The sequence below is a fragment of the Muntiacus reevesi genome, chromosome 2, assembly GCF_963930625.1.
Source record: "Muntiacus reevesi chromosome 2, mMunRee1.1, whole genome shotgun sequence".
In the NCBI taxonomy this organism is placed as follows: domain Eukaryota; kingdom Metazoa; phylum Chordata; class Mammalia; order Artiodactyla; family Cervidae; genus Muntiacus; species Muntiacus reevesi.
The window spans coordinates 16,171,625-16,180,427 of NC_089250.1; the positions used below are offsets into that span (position 1 = coordinate 16,171,625).

Genomic DNA, 8,803 nt, shown 5'->3' on the forward strand with positions numbered 1-8,803 from the left:
ATCACATTGAAGGGACAAACTATTACCTTTATCTAGTAATAAATGATCAGAGTATTACTGGTAACAGTACTATTTCACTAAACAAAACAAAAATGGTTGAAGTGAAATTGCAAGCATAAACCAGAAAATATAATCACTTGCCACTTTCTAACTGAAGCAGCAATTCTTAAAAGTTCTGGTATTGTGTCTAAGTTTTTTTGCAGGACTTCAAACTGCCTTAACATTCCTAGCATTTACAATCAAAGTTATTTTGTTTCTTTTCAATTTGCCACTAGCTTAAATTTACCGGCCTCTTTTTCACTCATCTTCAGCTACAAAATGTAACAGTAACTTGAGATAGATGGGAACACCATGGTCAAAGACTGAACTGACCAAAAACTGAACTGACCATGCAACCTCTGCCTGGCACTGGGGCCCAGCTTGCATCTGCCATACCAGGAAGTTGTCTCAGTTCCCAAGGATGACCAGCCAATTAACAGATGGTGCCAAAGCCAACACTTGTACTTACTGGCTTGTTTAACCAATGGCAACTGTCCTCCCAAGGAGCTATTTCGTATCAAAACAATGTTAGAACTGGTAATGGGCTATTCTCACCAGAAACATAACCCTAACCCCAGAGAGCCAGGTCTTCTATTTAAAAACATTAAGTAGGCACTGACAGCAAGACTTAGGGCCCAGGTTCTTAACGTTTGGGAAAGGATGCTTCTCTGATGCCCCTGTAACACCTGAGTGATTCTTTAAAGACATAATCAGCAAAGGAATTTCTATTAACTCAGAATACCTGTACTGGTAATTAAGGCTCTGGTTTTTTAATCTATACTTTTATTCGTGTAGCTTCTTTTCTCTTACATTTTTACATATTTCAATTGGCTATATAGAACATAACATAGGAACAACACCCATTTTAAGTAATAAACTAGATGATATTTACAAACTTTATTATTTTGTAAAAAAAGCAAGCTCAGTATCGTTTTTTCTTAACTTTAGGGTCTGACAGAGTGAGAAATATAAGCAAATAAAGCACCGTCCATTTAATGCTGCCTAATCTGATTCTTATTAAGATGACTTCACAAAAGAAAAAAGCACCCTGACTTTCCTGAACAGAACTTCCCATAGATTCAATATATGAGAGAGTTGGCCAGGGTGGTATCTAAAGCTTTGTCCGACCTCTCTGCGCTACGAAATATTACGTATCCCAAAGACTTACTTCTATTTATAAATGGATTAATACACGATTGAAATCACTTTCTTCCAGCAAAGTACTTAAAACCGAGTCCCCACTTTTTTTCTATATGTCACATTATTTCCATGACTTGTTATTGCCCCAATTCAAAACTCCTTCCCAGTCCCATAAGCGATTCATTTAACTCATGTTGAAATCTACCGACTAAAAAGCATCTGTGGATTAAAATGAAGGGCGGGGGACGGGGGCATTTCACTGTATTGAAATGTTCACCCGTGGATCCACAGATCCCTCACAATTTCAATTAAAATACCTACGAGTAACCGTTCGCCCGCATCACAATTGCCGCACCAACACCACCCGGCTGTGAGCTCCTAAGTATTTTGCAAACTTTGCAAAGGCGCACAGATTTCCAGGTTCTCCAAAGCCCTCATTCATTCCCATCCTCCCCTCGCCTAGTCGAAACGAAGTTCCGCGGCAGGAAGGCAATAATTTTAAGAAAACGAAGTTTGCCTCAGTCCTGCCCACTTGGACTCTGGAGGACGCAACTGAAACTTGCAAGGGAGACACGTCTCCCGGGGACCGAAACTTGCCGGGGGGGGGGAGGGGGTAGGCAGCGGGTCTCCCCTCCCCCGTAATCTGGCCGGCCCCCGCTCCTTCCACAAGCCCCCTTCACTGGTCCACAGATCCCCCTCCCGCGCCGTCCCAGCCAGATCCTGCCCGCACGCCCCCCGGCGCCCCTCTCCCGGCGCCCGCCGACCTGCCAATCACACCCGCAGCACCCAGCCGTCGGGGCTCCAGGGGGCGGGGGCCGGGCGGCCGCGCGCGTTTCCGGAGCCGGCCCCCTCGAGGGCGGGGGCCGGGAGCGCCGCTCGTCCACCTCCCCCGGGGCCGCGAATGGCGGCGTCCGGCTCCCCGGGGCCACCTCCGAGTCCGTGCCCGGGGGAAGCCCGCCGAGCTCAGCCGCTGCCAGCCCCTCGCAGTGGGAAAGGGAAAAATGAACTTACCTCCGAACGGTCCCGTCGACGGAGGCTGAGGGCGGGGGGTCCCGGGGGGCCGAGCAGGTCCCGGCGCAGCGGCGGCGGCTACCGCAGTGCCCTCCGCCCCATTGTTTCCCTTCCGAGAGGATCCCGGCAAAGCCGAGCCCGGGAACCAGGAAGTTCCCCGGCGCGACACCTCCTGCCGCCGCTATGGAAACGGCCCCCCGCCTCCCAGAGCGGCTCGCCCGGGACCCCGCCTCCGAGCCGCCGGCCCCGCCCGCCTCACGGGCCGCCGCCAACCGTCGCCGCTGCGGCCGCAGCCGCCGCCATCTTGGCGCGGCCCGGGCGGCCCCTTCCCGGCGGCACGTGCGCGCCGCTCCCGCGTGTTCCCGCCGGCCGCGGGGGCGCGCTGCCAGGGCCGCAGGATGCTGGCGCCGCTCCCCGGGAAGCGCGGCCAGGAGCAGCCCCCGGGACCCCGAGGGAGGGAGAGAGAGAGAGAGGGCCCAGGGGGGACTGGAGAACTAGGACCTGGAGCGGGGCTTCGAGTAATTGCACGAAAACGACAGGCTTCAGCTGGTGTCCACTGGCAGGTCGAGGAATGGCTGAGACCAGGGGTGAGGTCAGCAGAGCAGTGGCCGAGAGCCATGGGCTCTGCAGCCAGATTCCCTCGTGTTTCGTTTCTGGCTCTACAACCCACCAGCTGTCAGAGCTTGGACACTTTAATTTTCTGTATGCCTCAGTTTCTTTATCTGTAAAGTGGCATTTTAATACTTCCCTCATAGAGTTGTTACCTGGAAGCAAGTGCATAGTATTGCTACTTCAGTAAGTGCAAAATAACCATGCTTTCAATAAAATGGCATTGCGTCTGACAAAAGTCACATTTCTTTTCCCAAGAACTTAACCTAAGTGCTCATCAGCACCACTTTAAATAGGCTACTGTGTAAGATCCCATTGCTGCTTGAAACTTATCAGATGCTCATCTTTTGTCCCATCTTTCTCTAGGTCAGCGTTCCTTTTTTAAGATCGTGGAAATTGTCAAGAGTTTTCGTCTCCAGAATCCTCCATCAAGAGGTTCCATAAAAAGATGAATGATGTAAACTTTCCAATACTGTAATTAGCTGACAGCTAAATGATTTATGCAATAGGAGCTAGCAGAGTTAGGGTGTGCTGATATCTAAAGGCTTCCTGTCCTTCATTCCAGGAACTAGAGTTACTAAAGCTGGCAACTCTGCATGGCTGCGATTATCTCTCTTTCCAGCTGCTGAAAACTGACACCAAGAAACTGGGTGCTCTGGGAGAGGAGGGGTGGAGGAGGAGGCAGGGTCACTGGGCTCTTCCAAAGGATTCTTTTTCAAGAACCGAGCCTACTGTTGGTTAGGTCTCAAACAGCCTTTAGGCTTCTCTCTATAGCTCACAAGTGTGACCTTGTTTATACACTCTCTAAGAAAATACAATTGTATACTTCCCTTTGGGTCTGCCTTCATGCATTTAAACCAGATTTGTGAAGACTAATGTTTAATGATTCCGATCCAACAAAAGCAGGACTTCCCTGGTAGTCCAGTAGTTAGGACTCAGTGTTTCTACTGCAGGGAGGACAGGTTTGATCCCTGCTTGGGGAACTAAGATCCCACATCCTTCAAGGAACAGCCAAAAACCATGAACAGTCTGATACATGAAATGAATTGGGGTAAAAATAGATCAGGAGTTGGCAGGACATGGGTAATTTTTTCAACACCTAAACTTCTCCAAAAGTTATAGAATGCTTTCATTAGGATCCTGCAGACTGAGATCTTTTGAATCTATAAAAGGCAGGAGCCCCCACTGCACCAGTAGATTGCTTCCCACATGGTAGGCCCTCAATAAAAGCTTATTGAATTAAATCACCATTTTTGTGGTTGAGCTCTCATTTCAGGCGTCCTTGGGGACCACAGACTCACAGGAGATGTTACTCAAGGGACTTCCTTGAGAACTTCATAAACGAGGACCTGGAGTCACCAGATAACGAGTTAATAGGATTTTGGATGAACAACCCCAGCCCCAGGCTCACTTGGCAAAATGAAATGGAAATTTCAGATATGTTTTTTTCCATAAATTTATATGGGTAATTTTTTTTAAACTTTAGACCTAATTCTGGGCAACATTGACTCAATTTTACACTGCGATTATAGCATGATTAAAGTTCAGAAAAACCCACATTTTCTCCCAAGTCAAAGTATCACCAATGAATTGTGTCATCTCTGTATAAAACCTGTATTTATTCTTGAAAAGTGAAAGTGAAAGTCGTTCAGTCATTTCCAACTCTTTGCGACCCCCTGGACTATACAGTCCATGGAATTCTCCAGGCCAGAATACTGGAGTGGGTAGCCTTTCCCTTCTCCAGGGGATCTTCCCAAGGGGTCTCCTGCATTGCAGCTGGATTCTTTACCAACTGAGCTATGATAGGAAGGTATAACTTTAGGGACTTACCATAATTTTTTTGAATTAATCATCTTGGACCTATTGTTAAACTGTAAACACAATTTTTTGTCTTTATATCCCCAGCATAGTGTTTGACACATAGTAGCCATGTAAATTGACTTATCTATGGCATATGATAAATACATGGAATTTGTGTCAATCATTAGCAAGGAAATAGAATCATTTTTCCTCTAAATCAGGTATGGACAAACTTGTTTTTAAAGGGGAAAGAGCAAACATGAGAACAGCCATACACAATATATAAAAGCATGAGTGTGCCTGTATTCCACTAGAAATTTGTTATGAAAATAGGTGGATCTGACCCACAGGGATGTATTTTACCAATCCCTTAAATAATTATATCTGGACTATACTCACTCCAGTTTTACATTCATTCCAATGAAATGCCAGATATTAAAATACCCTTTAACTGAAGAAATCATAAAAGTTTGATATTCATAAATCACCAAAAAGTAGAAAAAAACATGGAGTAATAGTTTTATGTTACCAACTAAAATATTTCTCAAATAATAAAAAGTTTAGAGTTATGTCTCACATATTATGATGGAATAAGATAGATGGATATTTGCATTTCATTTTTGCAAAAGTTACGCTAATGAAAAAAAACTTAAAATGTTGCCAGAGGTAAAAGTATATGTTTAAATGCTCACAGGATGTCATAATAACCAAGGCCAGAAGCACAATTTGTGGTGAGAACAGAAGAACATAGGACATAAAGGCAAAAAATCTCCAAAGCAAATCATACACCCTTCACTATCATCTTCAGAATATGGATGAAAGGGTGGGTTCCTAAAGTCTCCTGTAAAATTAGAATTTGAAATGTGAACCCAAAGCTAATGGATTCATTTAGTTTTTTTAATAAAGGGAAGCAGATAGCTCCCTAGAGGGGGCAGTTTTTTGTTTTTAGTAAAGCTATGGAAACATTATGGCAGAAAGTGAAGAACTAAAGAGCTTCTTGATGGAAGTGATAGAGAAGAGTGAAAAAGCTGGCTTAAAACTCAGCATTCAGAAAACTAAGATTAAAAAAAAAAAGAAAACTAAGATCATGGCATCCGGTCCCATCACTTCCTGGCAAATAGATGGGGAAACAATGGAAACAGTAACAGACTTTATTTTCTTGGGCTCCGAAATCACTGCAGACGGTGACTGCAGCTATGAAATTAAAAGACACTTGCTCCTTGGAAGCAAAGCTATGACCAACCTAGACAGCATATTAAAAAGCAGAGACATTACTTTACCAACAATGGTCCATCTAGTCAAAGCTATGGTTTTTGCCAGTAGTCATGTACGGATGTGAGAGTTGGATTAAAAAGAAAACTGAGCACCAAAGAATTGATGCTTTTGAACTGTGGCATTGGAGATGACTCTTGAGAGTCCTGTGGGCTGCAAGGAGATCCAACCAGTCCATCCTAAAGGAAATCAGTCCTTAATATTCATTGGAAGGACTGATGTTGAAGCTGAAACTGCAGTACTTTGGCCACCTGATGCGAAGAACTGACTCCTTGGAAAAGACTCTGATGCTGGGAGAGATTGAAGGCAGGAGGAGAAGGGATGACAGAGGATGAGATGGTCGGCATCACCAACTTGATGGACATGAGTTTGAGTAAGTTCTGAGAGTTGGTGACGGACAGGGAAGCCTGGCATGCTTTAGTCCGTGGGATCACAGAGTCAGAAACAACTGAGCGACTGAACTGAACTGAAAGCTATGGAAAGCCTTGCAATGCACATTTTTGTGCTCACCAGCAGTAGTACTTTCTGAAATGTCATCAGAAGCCATTAGGTGATTTCTAAGTGCTTTTCCATTGATTAGGAAAATCAGCTCAAATGACAACTCATATAATTGTTATTCATTGTTGAAAACAACTTGGGCCAGTCAACACCATTGTTCCATGTGTAAGTGACAAAGCAACAGATAATCAACAACCATATCCACACTGCTTATATTGAAAACTTACCCTTTGGTTTAAAAGAGAAGTTACTGATTGCACAGCAAGGAAGGAGAGTCAATGGCATGACTGTGAACCCCAATAAAATTGTATGCAAGATGTTGTGTACAGTTTGTTCCTTATAACATTCTGGGGTTGTCTTATTAGTATACTTGGGTTTTTTCTGTCTCTGTAGCATAAGAATGGACATGCTGTGAGACTAGAGAAGGGATCTGTCTTCCCTACTCTATCCCTTGGTCCAAATCAATGTCTGAAATACAGAATCAGTGCTTTATAAATAATCGTAGAAGGAATGAAGGAAGAGAAGGAGGGAAGAGAGAAGGAAACAAGGGAAGAAAGAATGGAGGAGGGAACAAAAGTAAACAAATATATATTTTTTCTGTATAATACTGTATATCAACTCTACTTAAATTTTAAAAATACATTTTTTTTCTTGAAAAAAATTTCCTAACTTTTCTCATATGTTCAATAGGGTGTGTGACTCAAAAGAAAAAAAAAGGTACGAATGATTGGTTTACAACTACAGAAGCTGCCTCATTATCTCCTCCCGTCTTTTGTTCGTAAGCCAACCTGATCCTGATTATATACCAGAAGGGTTATCGTGGTTTGCCAGAGACATATAATAATGTCACAGCATTTGAAAAGCCTGTCCTTATATTTTTATAGCTTTAGAGAATTTCTCCTGTCTGCTCAATTCAGAGTTTCCTTACTTCGGCTCTACATTTCACTACCTCTTAGATGTCAGTCATTCTATTTATTTGTTTTTTGCCTGTGTTCAAAAGTTCTAAGATATTGAAAAAAAATTGAAGTACAATTTCAAGGCATTTTTGTCTCGATTGCAGGGCAATAAAACTTTTGTCTCTGTGTATATGATTGTTTAATTTACTTTTAAGCTCTGTAAACATATATCTATATATGTTTTCTGAGAGTTGTTTTCAAAGATGACCCCACCCCTCAATGAGCCATGCCTCCAACATCCACATCCTTTCATATCATTCTCCTCTTGAATTTGGGCTGGGCCTGTGACTCACTTTTGATGAAAAGAATCAGGTAGAAGTGATGTTAGGTGATTTCTAAGGCTGGATCATAAGAAGTCTTTCTGCTTCCACCTGGGTCTCTGGAATATTTATTTCTAGTGGGTTCTCTCCCAGAACTCAGCCATCATGCTGTAGGAAGCCCAAGCCAGAGAGGCCACACACAGGTGGCCTGAATGATAACCCTGGCTGAGCCTTTGTATCAGCTGCTAGCCAGATGCGTGCGCCATCTTGGACATTCTACACAGTCAAACCTTCGCTGTGCCTTTAGCCCCAACTGTGCAGCCCCATGAGAAACCCCAGATGAGGCCATCTCAGTCAACCCATGGGACCCACAGAACCATGAGAGCAATAATAAATTATTTTAAGCCATTGAGTTTATGACAGTTTGTTATCCACTTACAAGTAACTGGAATATATTGATTAACATAGTGTTAAAGCTATACTTATATTTTAGCTAAGACCTTAATGAACAAATAACTTAAGATTAACAGAAATGCCATATAAGAAGGTCAAGTTGTATTAGAAGAAGGTGAACCTAACATATTTGGAGCATGCTTTTCATGCTGATTTTCTGTCTGGTTCTTTCCTTTGACGCAGAGTGATATGCTGGGCATTGTGAAACAAAATGACAGACAACCTTTTTTGGTGTCTATAAAGTAAATATACTTGTAAGTACATTTGACATAAATAGATATGAAATAAGTCTTTGCCTGCATGCTTTGGCTAAAAGAGGAAAGAAGGAGTGGTTACAAGAAGCTAGACCAAAGACACACTTAAGTTAAGACAATAGATGACCCACTCCAGTATTCTTGCCTGGAAAATCCATGGACAGAGGAGCCTGGCGGGCTGAAGTCCATGGGATTACATGACTGAACATGTGTGCGAGAGGGTGGAGGGAGATGGATTGGTAGCAATAAAGTGGTAGAACTAAAAAATAATAAAAATAAAAATAAGACAATAGATGGAAAAAAAAAATTTTTTAATCTATTCAGTTTACCTTTTCTATTTGCTAATACTTAATTTAAAATGCAGGTCCAAGGAATTTCCTGGAAGTCCAGTACTTTGGGCTCTGCTTTCTCACTGCCAAGGGCCCAGATTCGATCCCTAGTCGGGCAACTAAGATCCATATGCCATGTGGGGTGGCAAAAAACAAAAATTAAAAAACAAATTCAGGTCCAT

General features: G+C 43.2%; 1 protein-coding gene across 2 annotated transcripts in view; it reads right to left on the minus strand.

The window, feature by feature from the left end:
* Positions 1 to 2,435, minus strand: part of USP6NL (USP6 N-terminal like) — a 141,240-nt gene extending 138,805 nt beyond the window's left edge. For both annotated transcript variants that reach the window (XM_065920978.1, XM_065920979.1), the window contains exon 1: positions 2,191 to 2,435. The gene's annotated coding sequence lies outside the window, so the exon portion shown is untranslated. The remainder of the gene's footprint in view (positions 1 to 2,190) is intronic.
* Between the last annotated feature and the right edge of the window lie 6,368 nt (positions 2,436 to 8,803).